This window comes from Stenella coeruleoalba (assembly GCF_951394435.1).
Source record: "Stenella coeruleoalba genome assembly, contig: scaffold_32, whole genome shotgun sequence".
NCBI classification, from domain to species: Eukaryota; Metazoa; Chordata; class Mammalia; order Artiodactyla; family Delphinidae; genus Stenella; species Stenella coeruleoalba.
The window spans coordinates 2,159,673-2,183,809 of record NW_027646093.1 but is presented as its reverse complement, the minus strand read 5'-3'; the positions used below and the strand labels follow the sequence as shown (position 1 = coordinate 2,183,809).

Genomic DNA, 24,137 nt, shown 5'->3' with positions numbered 1-24,137 from the left:
TGCAATATGACTTCAAAGGGTCTTCGTTTGCTCACCGAACCTCTCCAATCCTATCACTGCTGCGTTTATGCCCCTGTACACATGCTTGATTCTCTTTCGGAGACATAGCAATCCATAGGTTTTAAGATACTTACTAGACAGGTACATTCTTAGGCGTTTAATATGCGGTGTTGAGTCCATTTCGTTGAGCAAGGAGTAGCTCTTGTCTATTCCATATTTGACTTAAGGAACTTTATCTGTGCTCATTTCAATCTCTGGTTTTATGCAGCACCCCAACTCACCTTTACCCTTAAGCAAGCATAAGTTGGTTTTCTAAATTTGAGACCCTGTTCTGTTCTGTAATTCAGTTCCTGTGTAGCCAAGTTTACATTCCGTGTATTACTGATATCTTATGATGTTTCTTTTTCTGTGTGACTTACTTCATTTAGAATCATCATACCTGAATCCACTCATTGTGCTGCTAAGGGCCTGATGACACAGATTTCATTGCTGAGTGATATTGCTTTGTAAGTAAATACCACAACTTCTTTATCCATTTTTCACTTTCTGCGATGTTGAACTTGTACTGTAAAGGAGGTTCTTGTAAACGGAGCCGTTCCAAACTTTGGGGTGGCTGTGTCTTTTTGATTTTAATTTCCCTAAGCTATAGGACCATATGTGGAAGTGCCCTAGGTTCTGTTGCTTTGTTTTTTAGATGTTTCAGGAAACACCATACACTTCTCCCGAGTGGTTGTTGGCAATTTACATCCCGCCCATCAGCATAACAAGGCTCCCAGTTCTCCATGGCCTGTCCTGCCTTTCTGGATTTTACACTTTTTTCAGATGGCCCTTTTGACCGGGGGGAAGTGAGACTTCATTGTAGTGCAGATTTCCTTTGCAAGCTTGCTTGGTTGGCCAAAAAGGGCGTATGCGTTTTTTCCTGAATATATTCAGGAAAAAACGCATACGCCCTTTTTGGCCAAGTGCATCATTGTGGACGTTCTGCCTCTTTTCCTATGCTTTCAATGCAATTCCAGTCTACCTCCTGAAATCGGTTTCCTGCAATTCTGCCCCGCTTTCAAGTCCTCTTGGCAGCCTTACTTCAGTCTATTTTTGGACGATAGCTGTCATTTATAACTCTGCAGGTTTGTGAATTACAGTGCCCCTGAGCTCCTTTCTTCAACTTGCTTTCTTGTGACCTGGCCGCAACACCGCAGGATGGCTTCAGGCCCTAATCTGGTTCCGGCACGGCACGCTGAGCCTTTGGTTATTTCATTTTCCTGGTGGGAAATGAGAGTTAAATTTGCCCGTCCAGACACCTCCAGCTAGTCTCTCATTGGTTCTCGCTATTCCTGTTCATCTTTCGCAGAAATTGCAAACTGGGCCAAACAGGAGGTTAAAGGCGCTGACTCTCCAAGTGGGGAGAGTGTTAGTAAAGCGTCTGGAATGTTGCACCCGAGTACCAGGGGAGGAAAACTGAGACATATTTGAACACGTCTCCCGTTCACATGGTTGATCATACTTGGGTTCCACATGCATGTTTTAGCTGAAGGAAGTATACCTTAAACCTGGACAGTTAAGACCCGTGTAATGGGTACCATGCAATATGACTTCAAAGGGTCTTCATTTGCTCACCGAACCTCTCCAATCCTATCACTGCTGCGTTTATGCCCCTGTACACATGCTTGATTCTCTTTCGGAGACATAGCAATCCATAGGTTTTTAAGATACTTACTAGTCAGGTACATTCTTAGGCGTTTAATATGCGGTGTTGAGTCCATTTCGTTGAGCAAGGAGTAGCTCTTGTCTATTCCATATTTGACTTAAGGAACTTTATCTGTGCTCATTTCAATCTCTGGTTTTATGCAGCACCCCAACTCACCTTTACCCTTAAGCAAGCATAAGTTGGTTTTCTAAATTTGAGACCCTGTTCTGTTCTGTAATTCAGTTCCTGTGTAGCCAAGTTTACATTCCGTGTATTACTGATATCTTATGATGTTTCTTTTTCTGTGTGACTTATTTCAGTTAGAATCATCGGACCTGAATCTACTCATTATGCTGCTACGGGCCTGATGACATAGATTTCATTGCTGAGTGATACTGCATTTTACGTAAGTACCACAAGTTCTTTATCCATTTTTCACTTTCTGCGATGTTGAACTTGTACTGTAAACGAGGTTCTTGTAAACAGAGCCGTTCCAAACTTTGGGTGGCTGTGTCTTTTTGATTTTAATCTCCCTAAGCTATAGGACCATAAGTGGAAGTGCCCTAGGCTCTGTTGCTTTGTTTTTTAGATGTTTCAGGAAACACCATACACTTCTCCCGAGTGGTTGTTGGCAGTTTACATCCCGCCCATCAGCATAACAAGGCTCCCAGTTCTCCATGGCCTGTCCTGCCTTTCTGGATTTTACACTTTTTTCAGATGGCCCTTTTGACCGGGGGGAAGTGAGACTTCATTGTAGTGCAGATTTCCTTTGCAAGCTTGCTTGGTTGGCCAAAAAGGGCGTATGCGTTTTTTCCTGAATATATTCAGGAAAAAACGCATACGCCCTTTTTGGCCAAGTGCATCATTGTGGACGTTCTGCCTCTTTTCCTATGCTTTCAATGCAATTCCAGTCTACCTCCTGAAATCGGTTTCCTGCAATTCTGCCCCGCTTTCAAGTCCTCTTGGCAGCCTTACTTCAGTCTATTTTTGGACGATAGCTGTCATTTATAACTCTGCAGGTTTGTGAATTACAGTGCCCCTGAGCTCCTTTCTTCAACTCGCTTTCTTGTGACCTGGCCGCAACACCGCAAGATGGCTTCAGGACCTAATCTGGTTCCGGCACGGCACGCTGAGCCTTTGGTTAATTCCTCTTCCTGGTGGGAAATGAGAGTTAAATTTGCCCGTCCAGACACCTCCAGCTAGTCTCTCATTGGTTCTCGCTATTCCTGTTCATCTTCCGCAGAAATTGCAAACTGGGCCAAACAGGAGGTTAAAGGGACTGACTCTCCAAGTCGGGAGAGTGTTAGTAAAGCGTCTGGAATGTTGCACCCGAGTACCAGGGTACGAAAACTGAGACATATTTGAACACGTCTCCCGATCACATGGTTGATCATACTCTAGGTTCCACATGCATGTTTTAGCTGAAGGAAGAATACCTTAAACCTGGGTAGTTGAAACCCGTGGAATGGGTACCATGCAATATGACTTCAAAGGGTCTTCATTTGCTCACCGAACCTCTCCAATCCTATCACTGCTGCGTTTATGCCCCTGTACACACGCTTGATTCTCTTTTGGAGACATAGCAATCCATAGGTTTTAAGATACTTACTAGTCAGGAACATTCTTAGGCGTTTAATATGGGGTGTTGAGTCCATTTCGTTGAGCAAGGAGTAGCTCTTGTCTATTCCATATTTGGCTTAAGGAACTTTATCTGTGCTCATTTCAATCTCTGGTTTTATGCAGCACCCCAACTCACCTTTCCCCTTAAGCAAGCATAAGTTGGTTTTCTAAATTTGAGACCCTGTTCTGTTCTGTAATTCAGTTCCTGTGTAGCCAAGTTTACATTCCGTGTATTACTGATATCTTATGATGTTTCTTTTTCTGTGTGACTTACTTCAGTTAAAATCATCATACCTGAATCCACTCATTGTGCTGCTAAGGGCCTGATGACACAGATTTCATTGCTGAGTGATATTGCTTTGTAAGTAAATACCACAACTTCTTTATCCATTTTTCACTTTCTGCGATGTTGAACTTGTACTGTAAACGAGGTTCTTGTAAACAGAGCCGTTCCAAACTTTGGGGTGGCTGTGTCTTTTTGATTTTAATTTCCCTAAGCTATAGGACCATAAGTGGAAGTGCCCTAGGCTCTGTTGCTTTGTTTTTTAGATGTTTCAGGAAACACCATACACTTCTCCCGAGTGGTTGTTGGCAATTTACATCCCGCCCATCAGCATAACAAGGCTCCCAGTTCTCCATGGCCTGTCCTGCCTTTCTGGATTTTACACTTTTTTCAGATGGCCCTTTTGACCGGGGGGAAGTGAGACTTCATTGTAGTGCAGATTTCCTTTGCAAGCTTGCTTGGTTGGCCAAAAAGGGCGTATGCGTTTTTTCCTGAATATATTCAGGAAAAAACGCATACGCCCTTTTTGGCCAAGTGCATCATTGTGGACGTTCTGCCTCTTTTCCTATGCTTTCAATGCAATTCCAGTCTACCTCCTGAAATCGGATTCCTGCAATTCTGCCCCGCTTTCAAGTCCTCTTGGCAGCCTTACTTCAGTCTATTTTTGGACGATAGCTGTCATTTATAACTCTGCAGGTTTGTGAATTACAGTGCCCCTGAGCTCCTTTCTTCAACTTGCTTTCTTTTGAGCTGGCCGCAACACCGCAGGATGGCTTCAGGCCCTAATCTGGTTCCGGCCCGGCATGCTGAGCCTTTGGTTAATTCCTCTTCCTGGTGGGAAATGAGAGTTAAATTTGCCCGTCCAGACACCTCCAGCTAGCCTCTCATTGGTTCTCACTATTCCTGTTCATCTTCCGCAGAAATTGCAAACTGGGCCAAACAGGAGGTTAAAGGGACTGACTCTCCAAGTCGGGAGAGTGTTAGTAAAGCATCTGGAATGTTGCACCCGAGTACCAGGGGAGGAAAACTGAGACATATTTGAACACGTCTCCCGTTCACATGGTTGATCATACTCTGGGTTCCACATGCATGTTTTAGCTGAAGGAAGAATACCTTAAACCTGGAGAGTTCAGACCCGTGTAATGGGTACCATGCAATATAACTTCAAAGGGTTTTCATTTGCTCACCGAACCTCTCCAATCCTATCACTGCTGTGTTTATTCCTCTGTACACACGCTTGATTCTCTTTTGGAGACATAGCAATCCATAGGTTTTAAGATACTTACTAGTCAGGTACATTCTTAGGGGTTTAATATGGGGTTTTGAGTCCATTTCGTTGAGCAAGGAGTAGCTCTTGTCTATTCCATATTTGGCTTAAGGAACTTTATCTGTGCTCATTTCAATCTCTGGTTTTATGCAGCACCCCAACTCACCTTTCCCCTTAAGCAAGCATAAGTTGGTTTTGTAAATTTGAGACCCTGTTCTGTTCTGTAATTCAGTTCCTGTGTAGCCAAGTTTACATTCCGTGTATTACTGATATCTTATGATGTTTCTTTTTCTGTGTGACTTATTTCAGTTAGAATCATCATACCTGAATCCACTCATTGTGATGCTAAGGGCCTGATGACATAGAATTCATTGCTGAGTGATATTGCTTTGTAAGTAAATACCACAACTTCTTTATCCATTTTTCACTTTCTGCGATGTTGAACTTGTACTGTAAACGAGGTTCTTGTAAACAGAGGCGTCCCAAACTTTGGGGTGGCTGTGTCTTTTTGTTTTTAATTTCCCTAAGCTATAGGACCATAAGTGGCAGTGCCCTAGGCTCTGTTGCTTTGTTTTTTAGATGTTTCAGGAAACACCATACACTTCTCCCGAGTGTCTGTTGGCAATTTACATCCCGCCCATCAGCATAACAAGGCTCCCAGTTCTCCATGGCCTGTCCTGCCTTTCTGGATTTTACACTTTTTTCAGATGGCCCTTTTGACCGGGGGGAAGTGAGACTTCATTGTAGTGCAGATTTCCTTTGCAAGCTTGCTTGGTTGGCCAAAAAGGGCGTATGCGTTTTTTCCTGAATATATTCAGGAAAAAACGCATACGCCCTTTTTGGCCAAGTGCATCATTGTGGACGTTCTGCCTCTTTTCCTATGCTTTCAATGCAATTCCAGTCTACCTCCTGAAATCGGTTTCCTGCAATGCTGCCCCGCTTTCAAGTCCTCTTGGCAGCCTTACTTCAGTCTATTTTTGGACGATAGCTGTCATTTATAATTCTGCAGGTTTGTGAATTACAGTGCCCCTGAGCTCCTTTCTTCAACTCGCTTTCTTGTGACCTGGCCGCAACACTGCAGGATGGCTTCAGGCCCTAATCTGGTTCCGGTACGGCATGCTGAGCCTTTGGTTATTTCCTCTTCCTGGTGGGAAATGAGAGTTAAATTTGCCCGTCCAGACACCTCCAGCTAGTCTCTCATTGGTTCTCGCTATTCCTGTTCATCTTCCGCAGAAATTGCAAACTGGGCCAAACAGGAGGTTAAAGGGACTGACTCTCCAAGTCGGGAGAGTGTTAGTAAAGCGTCTGGAATGTTGCACCCGAGTACCAGGGGAGGAAAACTGAGACATATTTGAACACGTCTCCCGTTCACATGGTTGATCATACTCTGGGTTCCACATGCATGTTTTAGCTGAAGGAAGAATACCTAAAACCTGGGTAGTTGAAACCCGTGGAATGGGTACCATGCAATATGACTTCAAATGGTCTTCATTTGCTCACCGAACCTCTCCAATCCTATCACTGCTGCGTTTATGCCCCTGTACACATGCTTGATTCTCTTTCGGAGACATAGCAATCCATAGGTTTTAAGATACTTACTAGTCAGGTACATTCTTAGGCGTTTAATATGCGGTGTTGAGTCCATTTCGTTGAGCAAGGAGTAATTCTTGTCTATTCCATATTTGACATAAGGAACTTTATCTGTGCTCATTTCAATCTCTGGTTTTATGCAGCACCCCAACTCACCTTTACCCTTAAGCAAGCATAAGTTGGTTTTCTAAATTTGAGTCCCTGTTCTGTTCTGTAATTCAGTTCCTGTGTAGCCAAGTTTACATTCCGTGTATTACTGATATCTTATGATGTTTCTTTTTCTGTGTGACTTATTTCAGTTAGAATCATCATACCTGAATCCACTCATTGTGCTGCTACGGGCCTGATGACACAGATTTCATTGCTGAGTGATATTGCTTTGTAAGTAAATACCACAACTTCTTTATCCATTTTTCACTTTCTGCGATGTTGAACTTGTACTGTAAACGAGGTTCTTGTAAACAGAGCCGTTCCAAACTTTGGGGTGGCTGTGTCTTTTTGATTTTAATTTCCCTAAGCTATAGGACCATAAGTGGAAGTGCCCTAGGTTCTGTTGCTTTGTTTTTTAGATGTTTCAGGAAACACCATACACTTCTCCCGAGTGGTTGTTGGCAATTTACATCCCGCCCATCAGCATAACAAGGCTCCCAGTTCTCCATGGCCTGTCCTGCCTTTCTGGATTTTACACTTTTTTCAGATGGCCCTTTTGACCGGGGGGAAGTGAGACTTCATTGTAGTGCAGATTTCCTTTGCAATCTTGCTTGGTTGGCCAAAAAGGGCGTATGCGTTTTTTCCTGAATATATTCAGGAAAAAACGCATACGCCCTTTTTGGCCAAGTGCATCATTGTGGACGTTCTGCCTCTTTTCCTATGCTTTCAATGCAATTCCAGTCTACCTCCTGAAATCGGTTTCCTGCAATGCTGCCCCGCTTTCAAGTCCTCTTGGCAGCCTTACTTCAGTCTATTTTTGGACGATAGCTGTCATTTATAACTCTGCAGGTTTGTGAATTACAGTGCCCCTGAGCTCCTTTCTTCAACTCGCTTTCTTGTGACCTGGCCGCAACACCGCAGGATGGCTTCAGGCCCTAATCTGGTTCCGGCACGGCACGCTGAGCCTTTGGTTATTTCCTCTTCCTGGTGGGAAATGAGAGTTAAATTTGCCCGTCCAGACACCTCCAGCTAACCTCTCATTGGTTCTCGCTATTCCTGTTCATCTTCCGCAGAAATTGCAAACTGGGCCAAAGAGGAGGTTAAAGGCGCTGACTCTCCAAGTGGGGAGAGTGTTAGTAAAGCGTCTGGAATGTTGCACCCGAGTACCAGGGGAGGAAAACTGAGACATATTTGAACACGTCTCCCGTTCACATGGTTGATCATACTTGGGTTCAACATGCATGTTTTAGCTGAAGGAAGAATACCTAAAACCTGGGTAGTTGAAACCCGTGGAATGGGTACCATGCAATATGACTTCAAAGGGTCTTCATTTGCTCACCGAACCTCTCCAATCCTATCACTGCTGCGTTTATGCCCCTGTACACATGCTTGATTCTCTTTTGGAGACATAGCAATCCACAGGTTTTAAGATACTTACTAGTCAGGTACATTCTTAGGCGTTTAATATGCGGTGTTGAGTCCATTTCGTTGAGCAAGGAGTAGCTCTTGTGTATTCCATATTTGGCTTAAGGAACTTTATCTGTGCTCATTTCAATCTCTGGTTTTATGCAGCAACCCAACTCACCTTTACCCTTAAGCAAGCATAAGTTGGTTTTCTAAATTTGAGACCCTGTTCTGTTTTGGAATGCAGTTCCTGTGTAGCCAAGTTTACATTCCGTGTATTACTGATATCTTATGATGTTTCTTTTTCTGTGTGACTTATTTCAGTTAGAATCATAGTACCTGAATCTACTCATTATGCTGCTACGGGCCTGATGACATAGATTTCATTGCTGAGTGATACTGCATTGTACGTAAGTACCACAAGTGCTTTATCCATTTTTCACTTTCTGCGATGTTGAACTTGTACTGTAAATGAGGTTCTTGTAAACAGAGCCGTTCCAAACTTTGGGGTGGCTGTGTCTTTTTGATTTTAATTTCCCTAAGCTATAGGACCATAAGTGGAAGTGCCCTAGGCTCTGTTGCTTTGTTTTTTAGATGTTTCAGGAAACACCATACACTTCTCCCGAGTGGTTGTTGGCAATTTACATCCCGCCCATCAGCATAACAAGGCTCCCAGTTCTCCATGGCCTGTCCTGCCTTTCTGGATTTTACACTTTTTTCAGATGGCCCTTTTGACCGGGGGGAAGTGAGACTTCATTGTAGTGCAGATTTCCTTTGCAAGCTTGCTTGGTTGGCCAAAAAGGGCGTATGCGTTTTTTCCTGAATATATTCAGGAAAAAACGCATACGCCCTTTTTGGCCAAGTGCATCATTGTGGACGTTCTGCCTCTTTTCCTATGCTTTCAATGCAATTCCAGTCTACCTCCTGAAATCGGTTTCCTGCAATTCTGCCCCGCTTTCAAGTCCTCTTGGCAGCCTTACTTCCGTCTATTTTTGGACGATAGCTGTCATTTATAACTCTGCAGGTTTGTGAATTACAGTGCCCCTGAGCTCCTTTCTTCAACTCGCTTTCTTTTGAGCTGGCCGCAACACCGCAGGATGGCTTCAGGCCCTAATCTGGTTCCGGCACGGCACGCTGAGCCTTTGGTTATTTCCTCTTCCTGGTGGGAAATGAGAGTTAAATTTGCCCGTCCAGACACCTCCAGCTAGCCTCTCATTGGTTCTCGCTATTCCTGTTCATCTTCTGCAGAAATTGCAAACTGGGCCAAACAGGAGGTTAAAGGCGCTGACTCTCCAAGTGGGGAGAGTGTTAGTAAAGCGTCTGGAATGTTGCACCCGAGTACCAGGGGAGGAAAACTGAGACATATTTGAACACGTCTCCCGTTCACATGGTTGATCATACTTGGGTTCCACATGCATGTTTTAGCTGAAGGAAGAATCCCTAAAACCTGGGTAGTTGAAACCCGTGGAATGGGTACCATGCAATATGACTTCAAAGGGTCTTCATTTGCTCACCGAACCTCTCGAATCCTATCACTGCTGCGTTTATGCCCCTGTACACATGCTTGATTCTCTTTTGGAGACATAGCAATCCATAGGTTTTAAGATACTTACTAGTCAGGTACATTCTTAGGCGTTTAATATGCGGTGTTGAGTCCATTTCGTTGAGCAAGGAGTAGCTCTTGTCTATTCCATATTTGGCTTAAGGAACTTTATCTGTGCTCATTTCAATCTCTGGTTTTATGCAGCACCCCAACTCACCTTTACCCTTAAGCAAGCATAAGTTGGTTTTCTAAATTTGAGACCCTGTTCTGTTTTGGAATGCAGTTCCTGTGTAGCCAAGTTTACATTCCGTGTATTACTGATATCTTATGATGTTTCTTTTTCTGTGTGACTTATTTCAGTTAGAATCATCGTACCTGAATCTACTCATTATGCTGCTACGGGCCTGATGACATAGATTTCATTGCTGAGTGATACTGCATTGTACGTAAGTACCACAAGTGCTTTATCCATTTTTCACTTTCTGCGATGTTGAACTTGTACTGTAAACAAGGTTCTTGTAAACAGAGCCGTTCCAAACTTTGGGGTGGCTGTGTCTTTTTGATTTTAATTTCCCTAAGCTATAGGACCATAAGTGGCAGTGCCCTAGGCTCTGTTGCTTTGTTTTTTAGATGTTTCAGGAAACACCATACACTTCTCCCGAGTGGTTGTTGGCAATTTACATCCCGCCCATCAGCATAACAAGGCTCCCAGTTCTCCATGGCCTGTCCTGCCTTTCTGGATTTTACACTTTTTTCAGATGGCCCTTTTGACCGGGGGGAAGTGAGACTTCATTGTAGTGCAGATTTCCTTTGCAAGCTTGCTTGGTTGGCCAAAAAGGGCGTATGCGTTTTTTCCTGAATATATTCAGGAAAAACCCATACGCCCTTTTTGGCCAAGTGCATCATTGTGGACGTTCTGCCTCTTTTCCTATGCTTTCAATGCAATTCCAGTCTACCTCCTGAAATCGGTTTCCTGCAATTCTGCCCCGCTTTCAAGTCCTCTTGGCAGCCTTACTTCAGTCTATTTTTGGACGATAGCTGTCATTTATAACTCTGCAGGTTTGTGAATTACAGTGCCCCTGAGCTCCTTTCTTCAACTCGCTTTCTTGTGACCTGGCCGCAACACCGCAGGATGGCTTCAGGCCCTAATCTGGTTCCGGCACGGCACGCTGAGCCTTTGGTTATTTCCTCTTCCTGGTGGGAAATGAGAGTTAAATTTGCCCGTCCAGACACCTCCAGCTAGCCTCTCATTGGTTCTCGCTATTCCTGTTCATCTTCCGCAGAAATTGCAAACTGGGCCAAACAGGAGGTTAAAGGCGCTGACTCTCCAAGTGGGGAGAGTGTTAGTAAAGCGTCTGAAATGTTGCACCCGAGTACCAGGGGAGGAAAACTGAAACATATTTGAACACGTCTCCCGTTCACATGGTTGATCATACTTCGGTTCCACATGCATGTTTTAGCTGAAGGAAGAATACCTTAAACCTGGAGAGTTAAGACCCGTGTAATGGGTACCATGCAATATGACTTCAAAGGGTCTTCATTTGCTCACTGAACCTCTCCAATCCTATCACTGCTGCGTTTATGCCCCTGTACACATGCTTGATTCTCTTTCGGAGACATAGCAATCCATAGGTTTTTAAGATACTTACTAGTCAGGTACATTCTTAGGCGTTTAATATGCGGTGTTGAGTCCATTTCGTTGAGCAAGGAGTAGCTCTTGTCTATTCCATATTTGGCTTAAGGAACTTTATCTGTGCTCATTTTAATCTCTGGTTTTATGCAGCAACCCAACTCACCTTTACCCTTAAGCAAGCATAAGTTGGTTTTCTAAATTTGAGACCCTGTTCTGTTTTGGAATTCAGTTCCTGTGTAGCCAAGTTTACATTCCGTGTATTACTGATATCTTATGATGTTTCTTTTTCTGTGTGACTTATTTCAGTTAGAATCATAGTACCTGAATCTACTCATTATGCTGCTACGGGCCTGATGACATAGATTTCATTGCTGAGTGAAACTGCATTGTACGTAAGTACCACAAGTGCTTTATCCATTTTTCACTTTCTGCGATGTTGAACTTGTACTGTAAACAAGGTTCTTGTAAACCGAGCCGTTCCAAACTTTGGGGTGGCTGTGTCTTTTTGATTTTAATTTCCCTAAGCTATAGGACCATAAGTGGAAGTGCCCTAGGCTCTGTTGCTTTGTTTTTTAGATGTTTCAGGAAACACCATACACTTCTCCCGAGTGTCTGTTGGCAATTTACATCCCGCCCATCAGCATAACAAGGCTCCCAGTTCTCCATGGCCTGTCCTGCCTTTCTGGATTTTACACTTTTTTCAGATGGCCCTTTTGACCGGGGGGAAGTGAGACTTCATTGTAGTGCAGATTTCCTTTGCAAGCTTGCTTGGTTGGCCAAAAAGGGCGTATGCGTTTTTTCCTGAATATATTCAGGAAAAAACGCATACGCCCTTTTTGGCCAAGTGCATCATTGTGGACGTTCTGCCTCTTTTCCTATGCTTTCAATGCAATTCCAGTCTACCTCCTGAAATCGGTTTCCTGCAATTCTGCCCCGCTTTCAAGTCCTCTTGGCAGCCTTACTTCAGTCTATTTTTGGACGATAGCTGTCATTTATAACTCTGCAGGTTTGTGAATTACAGTGCCCCTGAGCTCCTTTGTTCAACTCGCTTTCTTTTGAGCTGGCCGCAACACCGCAGGATGGCTTCAGGCCCTAATCTGGTTCCGGCACGGCACGCTGAGCCTTTGGTTATTTCCTCTTCCTGGTGGGAAATGAGAGTTAAATTTGCCCGTCCAGACACCTCCAGCTAGTCTCTCATTGGTTCTCGCTATTCCTGTTCATCTTCCGCAGAAATTGCAAACTGGGCCAAACAGGAGGTTAAAGGGACTGACTCTCCAAGTCGGGAGAGTGTTAGTAAAGCGTCTGGAATGTTGCACCCGAGTACCAGGGTACGAAAACTGAGACATATTTGAACACGTCTCCCGATCACATGGTTGATCATACTCTAGGTTCCACATGCATGTTTTAGCTGAAGGAAGAATACCTTAAACCTGGGTAGTTGAAACCCGTGGAATGGGTACCATGCAATATGACTTCAAAGGGTCTTCATTTGCTCACCGAACCTCTCCAATCCTATCACTGCTGCATTTATGCCCCTGTACACATGCTTGATTCTCTTTCGGAGACATAGCAATCCATAGGTTTTTAAGATACTTACTAGTCAGGTACATTCTTAGGCGTTTAATATGCGGTGTTGAGTCCATTTCGTTGAGCAAGGAGTAGCTCTTGTCTATTCCATATTTGGCTTAAGGAACTTTATCTGTGCTCATTTCAATCTCTGGTTTTATGCAGCAACCCAACTCACCTTTACCCTTAAGCAAGCATAAGTTGGTTTTCTAAATTTGAGACCCTGTTCTGTTTTGGAATTCAGTTCCTGTGTAGCCAAGTTTACATTCCGTGTATTACTGATATCTTATGATGTTTCTTTTTCTGTGTGACTTATTTCAGTTAGAATCATAGTACCTGAATCTACTCATTATGCTGCTACGGGCCTGATGACATAGATTTCATTGCTGAGTGAAACTGCATTGTACGTAAGTACCACAAGTGCTTTATCCATTTTTCACTTTCTGCGATGTTGAACTTGTACTGTAAACAAGGTTCTTGTAAACAGAGCCGTTCCAAACTTTGGGGTGGCTGTGTCTTTTTGATTTTAATTTCCCTAAGCTATAGGACCATAAGTGGAAGTGCCCTAGGCTCTGTTGCTTTGTTTTTTAGATGTTTCAGGAAACACCATACACTTCTCCCGAGTGGTTGTTGGCAATTTACATCCCGCCCATCAGCATAACAAGGCTCCCAGTTCTCCATGGCCTGTCCTGCCTTTCTGGATTTTACACTTTTTTTCAGATGGCCCTTTTGACCTGGGGGAAGTGAGACTTCATTGTAGTGCAGATTTCCTTTGCAAGCTTGCTTGGTTGGCCAAAAAGGGCGTATGCGTTTTTTCCTGAATATATTCAGGAAAAAACGCATACGCCCTTTTTGGCCAAGTGCATCATTGTGGACGTTCTGCCTCTTTTCCTATGCTTTCAATGCAATTCCAGTCTACCTCCTGAAATCGGTTTCCTGCAATTCTGCCCCGCTTTCAAGTCCTCTTGGCAGCCTTACTTCAGTCTATTTTTGGACGATAGCTGTCATTTATAACTCTGCAGGTTTGTGAATTACAGTGCCCCTGAGCTCCTTTGTTCAACTCGCTTTCTTTTGAGCTGGCCGCAACACCGCAGGATGGCTTCAGGCCCTAATCTGGTTCCGGCACGGCACGCTGAGCCTTTGGTTATTTCCTCTTCCTGGTGGGAAATGAGAGTTAAATTTGCCCGTCCAGACACCTCCAGCTAGTCTCTCATTGGTTCTCGCTATTCCTGTTCATCTTCCGCAGAAATTGCAAACTGGGCCAAACAGGAGGTTAAAGGGACTGACTCTCCAAGTCGGGAGAGTGTTAGTAAAGCGTCTGGAATGTTGCACCCGAGTACCAGGGTACGAAAACTGAGACATATTTGAACACGTCTCCCGATCACATGGTTGATCATACTCTAGGTTCCACATGCATGTTTTAGCTGAAGGAAGAATACCTTAAACCTGGGTAGTTGAAACCCGTGGAATGGGTACCATGCAATATGACTTCAAAGGGTCTTCATTTGCTCACCGAACCTCTCCAATCCTATCACTGCTGCGTTTATGCCCCTGTACACATGCTTGATTCTCTTTCGGAGACATAGCAATCCATAGGTTTTAAGATACTTACTAGTCAGGTACATTCTTAGGCGTTTAATATGCGGTGTTGAGTCCATTTCGTTGAGCAAGGAGTAGCTCTTGTCTATTCCATATTTGACTTAAGGAACTTTATCTGTGCTCATTTCAATCTCTGGTTTTATGCAGCAACCCAACTCACCTTTACCCTTAAGCAAGCATAAGTTGGTTTTCTAAATTTGAGACCCTGTTCTGTTCTGTAATTCAGTTCCTGTGTAGGCAAGTTTACATTCCGTGTATTACTGATATCTTATGATGTTTCTTTTTCTGTGTGACTTACTTCAGTTAGAATCATCATACCTGAATCCACTCATTGTGCTGCTAAGGGCCTGATGACACAGATTTCATTGCTGAGTGATATTGCTTTGTAAGTAAATACCACAACTTCTTTATCCATTTTTCACTTTCTGCGATGTTGAACTTGTACTGTAAACGAGGTTCTTGTAAACAGAGCCGGTCCAAACTTTGGGGTGGCTGTGTCTTTTTGATTTTAATTTCCCTAAGCTATAGGACCATAAGTGGAAGTGCCCTAGGTTCTGTTGCTTTGTTTTTTAGATGTTTCAGGAAACACCATACACTTCTCCCGAGTGGTTGTTGGCAATTTACATCCCGCCCATCAGCATAACAAGGCTCCCAGTTCTCCATGGCCTGTCCTGCCTTTCTGGATTTTACACTTTTTTCAGATGGCCCTTTTGACCGGGGGGAAGTGAGACTTCATTGTAGTGCAGATTTCCTTTGCAAGCTTGCTTGGTTGGCCAAAAAGGGCGTATGCGTTTTTTCCTGAATATATTCAGGAAAAAACGCATACGCCCTTTTTGGCCAAGTGCATCATTGTGGACGTTCTGCCTCTTTTCCTATGCTTTCAATGCAATTCCAGTCTACCTCCTGAAATCGGTTTCCTGCAATTCTGCCCCGCTTTCAAGTCCTCTTGGCAGCCTTACTTCAGTCTATTTTTGGACGATAGCTGTCATTTATAACTCTGCAGGTTTGTGAATTACAGTGCCCCTGAGCTCCTTTCTTCAACTCGCTTTCTTGTGACCTGGCCGCAACACCGCAGGATGGCTTCAGGCCCTAATCTTGTCCCGGCACGGCATGCTGAGCCTTTGGTTATTTCCTCTTCCTGGTGGGAAATGAGAGTTAAATTTGCCCGTCCAGACACCTCCAGCTAGCCTCTCATTGGTTCTCGCTATTCCTGTTCATCTTCCGCAGAAATTGCAAACTGGGCCAAACAGGAGGTTAAAGGCGCTGACTCTCCAAGTGGGGAGAGTGTTAGTAAAGCGTCTGGAATGTTGCACCCGAGTACCAGGGGAGGAAAACTGAGACATATTTGAACACGTCTCCCGTTCACATGGTTGATCATACTTGGGTTCCACATGCATGTTTTAGCTGAAGGAAGAATACCTTAAACCTGGAGAGTTAAGACCCGTGTAGTGGGTACCATGCAATATGACTTCAAAGGGTCTTCATTTGCTCACCGAACCTCTCCAATCCTATCACTGCTGCGTTTATGCCCCTGTACACATGCTTGATTCTCTTTCGGAGACATAGCAATCCATAGGTTTTTAAGATACTTACTAGTCAGGTACATTCTTAGGCGTTTAATATGCGGTGTTGAGTCCATTTCGTTGAGCAAGGAGTAGCTCTTGTCTATTCCATATTTGACTTAAGGAACTTTATCTGTGCTCATTTCAATCTCTGGTTTTATGCAGCACCCCAACTCACCTTTACCCTTAAGCAAGCATAAGTTGGTTTTCTAAATTTGAGACCCTGTTCTGTTGTGTAATTCAGTTCCTGTGTAGCCAAGTTTACATTCCGTGTATTACTGATATCTTATGATGTTTCTTTTTCTGTGTTACTTACTTCAGTTAGAATCATCATACCTGAATCCACTCATTGTGCTGCTAAGGGCCTGATGACACAGATTTCATTGCTGAGTGATATTGCTTTGTAAGTAAATACCACAACTTCTTTATCCATTTTTCACTTTCTGCGATGTTGAACTTGTACTGTAAACGAGGTTCTTGTAAACAGAGCCGTTCCAAACTTTGGGGTGGCTGTGTCTTTTTGATTTTAATTTCCCTAAGCTATAGGACCATAAGTGGAAGTGCCCTAGGTTCTGTTGCTTTGTTTTTTAGATGTTTCAGGAAACACCATACACTTCTCCCGAGTGGTTGTTGGCAATTTACATCCCGCCCATCAGCATAACAAGGCTCCCAGTTCTCCATGGCCTGTCCTGCCTTTCTGGATTTTACACATTTTTCAGATGGCCCTTTTGACCGGGGGGAAGTGAGACTTCATTGTAGTGCAGATTTCCTTTGCAAGCTTGCTTGGTTGGCCAAAAAGGGCGTATGCGTTTTTTCCTGAATATATTCAGGAAAAAACGCATACGCCCTTTTTGGCCAAGTGCATCATTGTGGACGTTCTGCCTCTTTTCCTATGCTTTCAATGCAATTCCAGTCTACCTCCTGAAATCGGTTTCCTGCAATTCTGCCCCGCTTTCAAGTCCTCTTGGCAGCCTTACTTCAGTCTATTTTTGGACGATAGCTGTCATTTATAACTCTGCAGGTTTGTGAATTACAGTGCCCCTGAGCTCCTTTCTTCAACTCGCTTTCTTGTGACCTGGCCGCAACACCGCAGGATGGCTTCAGGACCTAATATGGTTCCGGCACGGAACGCTGAGCCTTTGGTTAATTCCTCTTCCTGGTGGGGAATGAGAGTTAAATTTGCCCGTCCAGACACCTCCAGCTAGCCTCTCATTGGTTCTCGCTATTCCTGTTCATCTTCCGCAGAAATTGCAAACTGGGCCAAACAGGAGGTTAAAGGGACTGACTCTCCAAGTCGGGAGAGTGTTAGTAAAGCGTCTGGAATGTTGCACCCAAGTACCAGGGTACGAAAACTGAGACATATTTGAACACGTCTCCCGATCACATGGTTGATCATACTCTAGGTTCCACATGCATGTTTTAGCTGAAGGAAGAATACCTTAAACCTGGGTAGTTGAAACCCGTGGAATGGGTACCATGCAATATGACTTCAAAGGGTCTTCATTTGCTCACCGAACCTCTCCAATCCTATCACTGCTGCGTTTATGCCCCTGTACACATGCTTGATTCTCTTTTGGAGACATAGCAATCCATAGGTTTTAAGATACTTACTAGTCAGGAACATTCTTAGGCGTTTAATATGGGGTGTTGAGTCCATTTCTTTGAGCAAGGAGTAGCTCTTGTCTATTCCATATTTGGCTTAAGGAACTTTATCTGTGCTCATTTCAATCTCTGGTTTTATGCAGCACCCCAACTCACCTTTACCCTTAAGCAAGCATAAGTTGGTTTTCTAAATTTGAGACCCTGTTCTGTTCTGTAATTCAGTTCCTGTGTAGGCAAGTTTACATTCCGTGTATTACTGATATCTTATGATGTTTCTTTTTCTGTGTGACTTACTTCAGTTAGAATCATCATACCTGAATCCACTCATTGTGCTGCTAAGGGCCTGATGACACAGATTTCATTGCTGAGTGATATTGCTTTGTAAGTAAATACCACAACTTCTTTATCCATTTTTCACTTTCTGCGATGTTGAACTTGTACTGTAAACGAGGTTCTTGTAAACAGAGCCGTTCCAAACTTTGGGGTGGCTGTGTCTTTTTGATTTTAAATTCCCTAAGCTATAGGACCATAAGTGGAAGTGCCCTAGGTTCTGTTGCTTTGTTTTTTAGATGTTTCAGGAAACACCATACACTTCTCCCGAGTGGTTGTTGGCAATTTACATCCCGCCCATCAGCATAACAAGGCTCCCAGTTCTCCATGGCCTGTCCTGCCTTTCTGGATTTTACACTTTTTTCAGATGGCCCTTTTGACCGGGGGGAAGTGAGACTTCATTGTAGTGCAGATTTCCTTTGCAAGCTTGCTTGGTTGGCCAAAAAGGGCGTATGCGTTTTTTCCTGAATATATTCAGGAAAATATATTCAGGAATATATTCATGAAAAAACGAATACGCCCTTTTTGGCCAAGTGCATCATTGTGGACGTTCTGCCTCTTTTCCTATGCTTTCAATGCAATTCCAGTCTACCTCCTGAAATCGGTTTCCTGCAATTCTGCCCCGCTTTCAAGTCCTCTTGGCAGCCTTACTTCAGTATATTTTTGGACGATAGCTGTCATTTATAACTCTGCAGGTTTGTGAATTACAGTGCCCCTGAGCTCCTTTGTTCAACTCGCTTTCTTTTGAGCTGGCCGCAACACCGCAGGATGGCTTCAGGCCCTAATCTGGTTCCGGTACGGCACGCTGAGCCTTTGGTTATTTCCTCTTCCTGGTGGGAAATGAGAGTTAAATTTGCCCGTCCAGACACCTCCAGCTAGCCTCTCATTGGTTCTCGCTATTCCTGTTCATCTTCCGCAGAAATTGCAAACTGGGCCAAACAGGAGGTTAAAGGCGCTGACTCTCCAAGTGGGGAGAGTGTTAGTAAAGCGTCTGGAATGTTGCACCCGAGTACCAGGGGAGGAAAACTGAGACATATTTGAACACGTCTCCCGTTCACATGGTTGATCATACTTGGGTTCCACATGCATGTTTTAGCTGAAGGAAGAATACCTAAAACCTGGGTAGTTGAAACCCGTGGAATGGGTACCATGCAATATGACTTCAAAGGGTCTTCATTTGCTCACCGAACCTCTCCAATCCTATCACTGCTGCGTTTATGCCCCTGTACACATGCTTGATTCTCTTTTGGAGACATAGCAATCCTTAGGTTTTAAGATACTTACTAGTCAGGTACATTCTTAGGCGTTTAATATGCGGTGTTGAGTCCATTTCGTTGAGCAAGGAGTAGCTCTTGTCTATTCCATATTTGGCTTAAGGAACTTTATCTGTGCTCATTTCAATCTCTGGTTTTATGCAGCAACCCAACTCACCTTTACCCTTAAGCAAGCATAAGTTGGTTTTCTAAATTTGAGACCCTGTTCTGTTTTGGAATTCAGTTCCTGTGTAGCCAAGTTTACGCTCCGTGTATTACTGATATCTTATGATGTTTCTTTTTCTGTGTGACTTATTTCAGTTAGAATCATCGTACCTGAATCTACTCATTATGCTGCTACGGGCCTGATGACATGGATTTCATTGCTGAGTGATACTGCATTGTACGTAAGTACCACAAGTTCTTTATCCATTTTTCACTTTCTGCGATGTTGAACTTGTACTGTAAACGAGGTTCTTGTAAACAGAGCCGTTCCAAACTTTGGGGTGGCTGTGTCTTTTTGATTTTAATTTCCCTAAGCTATAGGACCATAAGTGGAAGTGCCCTAGGCTCTGTTGCTTTGTTTTTTAGATGTTTCAGGAAACACCATACACTTCTCCCGAGTGGTTGTTGGCAATTTACATCCCGCCCATCAGCATAACAAGGCTCCCAGTTCTCCATGGCCTGTCCTGCCTTTCTGGATTTTACACTTTTTTCAGATGGCCCTTTTGACCGGGGGGAAGTGAGACTTCATTGTAGTGCAGATTTCCTTTGCAAGCTTGCTTGGTTGGCCAAAAAGGGCGTATGCGTTTTTTCCTGAATATATTCAGGAAAAAACGCATACGCCCTTTTTGGCCAAGTGCATCATTGTGGACGTTCTGCCTCTTTTCCTATGCTTTCAATGCAATTCCAGTCTACCTCCTGAAATCGGTTTCCTGCAATTCTGCCCCGCTTTCAAGTCCTCTTGGCAGCCTTACTTCAGTCTATTTTTGGACGATAGCTGTCATTTATAACTCTGCAGGTTTGTGAATTACAGTGCCCCTGAGCTCCTTTCTTCAACTCGCTTTCTTGTGACCTGGCCGCAACACCGCAGGATGGCTTCAGGCCCTAATCTGGTTCCGGCACGGCACGCTGAGCCTTTGGTTAATTCCTCTTCCTGGTGTGAAATGAGAGTTAAATTTGCCTGTCCAGACACCTCCAGCTAGCCTCTCATTGGTTCTCGCTATTCCTGTTCATCTTCCGCAGAAATTGCAAACTGGGCCAAACAGGAGGTTAAAGGGACTGACTCTCCAAGTCGGGAGAGTGTTAGTAAAGCGTCTGGAATGTTGCACCCAAGTACCAGGGTACGAAAACTGAGACATATTTGAACACGTCTCCCGATCACATGGTTGATCATACTCTAGGTTCCACATGCATGTTTTAGCTGAAGGAAGAATACCTTAAACCTGGGTAGTTGAAACCCGTGGAATGGGTACCATGCAATATGACTTCAAAGGGTCTTCATTTGCTCACCGAACCTCTCCAATCCTATCACTGCTGCGTTTATGCCCCTGTACACATGCTTGATTCTCTTTTGGAGACATAGCAATCCATAGGTTTTAAGATACTTACTAGTCAGGAACATTCTTAGGCGTTTAATATGGGGTGTTGAGTCCATTTCGTTGAGCAAGGAGTAGCTCTTGTCTATTCCATATTTGGCTTAAGGAACTTTATCTGTGCTCATTTCAATCTCTGGTTTTATGCAGCACCCCAACTCACCTTTACCCTTAAGCAAGCATAAGTTGGTTTTCTAAATTTGAGACCCTGTTCTGTTCTGTAATTCATTTCCTGTGTAGGCAAGTTTACATTCCGTGTATTAGTGATATCTTATGATGTTTCTTTTTCTGTGTGACTTATTTCAGTTAGAATCATCATACCTGAATCCACTCATTGTGATGCTAAGGGCCTGATGACATAGATTTCATTGCTGAGTGATATTGCTTTGTAAGTGAATACCACAACTTCTTTATCCATTTTTCACTTTCTGCGATGTTGAACTTGTACTTTAAACGAGGTTCTTGTAAACAGAGCCGTTCCAAACTTTGGGGTGGCTGTGTCTTTTTGATTTTAATTTCCCTAAGCTATAGGACCATAAGTGGAAGTGCCCTAGGCTCTGTTGCTTTGTTTTTTAGATGTTTCAGGAAACACCATACACTTCTCCCAAGTGTCTGTTGGCAATTTACATCCCGCCCATCAGCATAACAAGGCTCCCAGTTCTCAATGGCCTGTTGCCTTTCTGGATTTTACACTTTTTTCAGATGGCCCTTTTGACCGGGGGGAAGTGAGACTTCATTGTAGTGCAGATTTCCTTTGCAAGCTTGCTTGGTTGGCCAAAAAGGGCGTATGCGTTTTTTCCTGAATATATTCAGGAAAAAACGCATACGCCCTTTTTGGCCAAGTGCATCATTGTGGACGTTCTGCCTCTTTTCCTATGCTTTCAATGCAATTCCAGTCTACCTCCTGAAATCGGTTTCCTGCAATTCTGCCCCGCTTTCAAGTCCTCTTGGCAGCCTTACTTCAGTCTATTTTTGGACGATAGCTGTCATTTATAACTCTGCAGGTTTGTGAATTACAGTGCCCCTGAGCTCCTTTCTTCAACTCGCTTTCTTGTGACCTGGCCGCAACACCGCAGGATGGCTTCAGGCCCTAATCTGGTTCCGGCCCGGCATGCTGAGCCTTTGGTTATTTCATCTTCCTGGTGGGAAATGAGAGTTAAATTTGCCCGTCCAGACACCTCCAGCTAGCCTCTCATTGGTTCTCGCTATTCCTGTTCATCTTCCGCAGAAATTGCAAACTGGGCCAAACAGGAGGTTAAAGGGACTGACTCTCCAAGTCGGGAGAGTGTTAGTAAAGCGTCTGGAATGTTGCACCCGAGTACCAGGGGAGGAAAACTGAGACATATTTGAACACGTCTCCCGTTCACATGGTTGATCATACTCTGGGTTCCACATGCATGTTTTAGCTGAAGGAAGAATACCTTAAACCTGGAGAGTTGAGACCCGTGTAATGGGTACCATGCAATATAACTTCAAAGGGTCTTCATTTGCTCACCGAACCTCTCCAATCCTATCACTGCTGTGTTTATTCCCCTGTACACACGCTTGATTCTCTTTTGGAGACATAGCAATCCATAGGTTTTAAGATACTTACTAGTCAGGCACATTCTTAGGCGTTTAATATGGGGTGTTGAGTCCATTTCGTTGAGCAAGGAGTAGCTCTTGTCTATTCCATATTTGTCTTAAGGAACTTTATCTGTGCTCATTTCAATCTCTGGTTTTATGCAGCACCCCAACTCACCTTTCCCCTTAAGCAAGCATAAGTTGGTTTTCTAAATTTGAGACCCTGTTCTGTTCTGTAATTCAGTTCCTGTGTAGCCAAGTTTACATTCCGTGTATTACTAATATCTTATGATGTTTCTTTTCTCTGTGACTTACTTCAGTTAGAATCATCATACCTGAATCCACTCATTGTGCTGCTAAGGACCTGATGACACAGATTTCATTGCTGAGTGATATTGCTTTGTAAGTAAATACCACAACTTCTTTATCCATTTTTCACTTTCTGCGATGTTGAACTTGTACTGTAAACGAGGTTCTTGTAAACAGAGGCGTCCCAAACTTTGGGGTGGCTGTGTCTTTTTGATTTTAATTTCCCTAAGCTATAGGACCATAAGTGGAAGTGCCCTAGGTTCTGTTGCTTTGTTTTTTAGATGTTTCAGGAAACACCATACACTTCTCCCGAGTGGTTGTTGGCAATTTACATCCCGCCCATCAGCATAACAAGGCTCCCAGTTCTCCATGGCCTGTCCTGCCTTTCTGGATTTTACACTTTTTTCAGATGGCCCTTTTGACCGGGGGGAAGTGAGACTTCATTGTAGTGCAGATTTCCTTTGCAAGCTTGCTTGGTTGGCCAAAAAGGGCGTATGCGTTTTTTCCTGAATATATTCAGGAAAAAACGCATACGCCCTTTTTGGCCAAGTGCATCATTGTGGACGTTCTGCCTCTTTTCCTATGCTTTCAATGCAATTCCAGTCTACCTCCTGAAATCGGTTTCCTGCAATTCTGCCCCGCTTTCAAGTCCTCTTGGCAGCCTTACTTCAGTCTATTTTTGGACGATAGCTGTCATTTATAACTCTGCAGGTTTGTGAATTACAGTGCCCCTGAGCTCCTTTCTTCAACTCGCTTTCTTGTGACCTGGCCGCAACACCGCAGGATGGCTTCAGGACCTAATCTGGTTCCGGTACGGCACGCAGAGCCTTTGGTTATTTCCTCTTCCTGGTGGGAAATGAGAGTTAAATTTGCCCGTCCAGACACCTCCAGCTAGCCTGTCATTGGTTCTCACTATTCCTGTTCATCTTCCGCAGAAATTGCAAACTGGGCCAAACAGGAGGTTAAAGGCGCTGACTCTCCAAGTGGGGAGAGTGTTAGTAAAGCGTCTGGAATGTTGCACCCGAGTACCAGGGGAGGAAAACAGACATATTTGAACACGTCTCCCGTTCACATGGTTGATCATACTTGGGTTCCACATGCATGTTTTAGCTGAAGGAAGAATACCTTAAACCTGGAGAGTTGAGACCCGTGTAATGGGTACCATGCAATATGACTTCAAAGGGTCTTCATTTGCTCACCGAACCTCTCCAATCCTATCACTGCTGTGTTTATGCCCCTGTACACACGCTTGATTCTCTTTTGGAGACATAGCAATCCATAGGTTTTAAGATACTTACTAGTCAGGTACATTCTTAGGCGTTTAATATGGGGTGTTGAGTCCATTTCGTTGAGCAAGGAGTAGCTCTTGTCTATTCCATATTTGGCTTAAGGAACTTTATCTGTGCTCATTTCAATCTCTGGTTTTATGCAGCACCCCAACTCACCTTTACCCTTAAGCAAGCATAAGTTGGTTTTCTAAATTTGAGACCCTGTTCTGTTCTGTAATTCAGTTCCTGTGTAGCTAACTTTACATTCCGTGTATTACTGATATCTTATGATGTTTCTTTTTCTGTGTGACTTACT

The 24,137-nt window shown here is 43.8% G+C and overlaps 1 long non-coding RNA gene across 1 annotated transcript in view; it reads left to right on the top strand.

The window, feature by feature from the left end:
- The first annotated feature begins 2,004 nt into the window (after positions 1-2,004).
- The window catches only part of LOC307181349, a 536,048-nt gene continuing 513,915 nt past the window's right edge, over positions 2,005-24,137 (top strand). Inside the window, exon 1 of the long non-coding RNA XR_013826473.1 lies at positions 2,005-2,090. This is a non-coding gene — a long non-coding RNA (uncharacterized lncRNA). The remainder of the gene's footprint in view (positions 2,091-24,137) is intronic.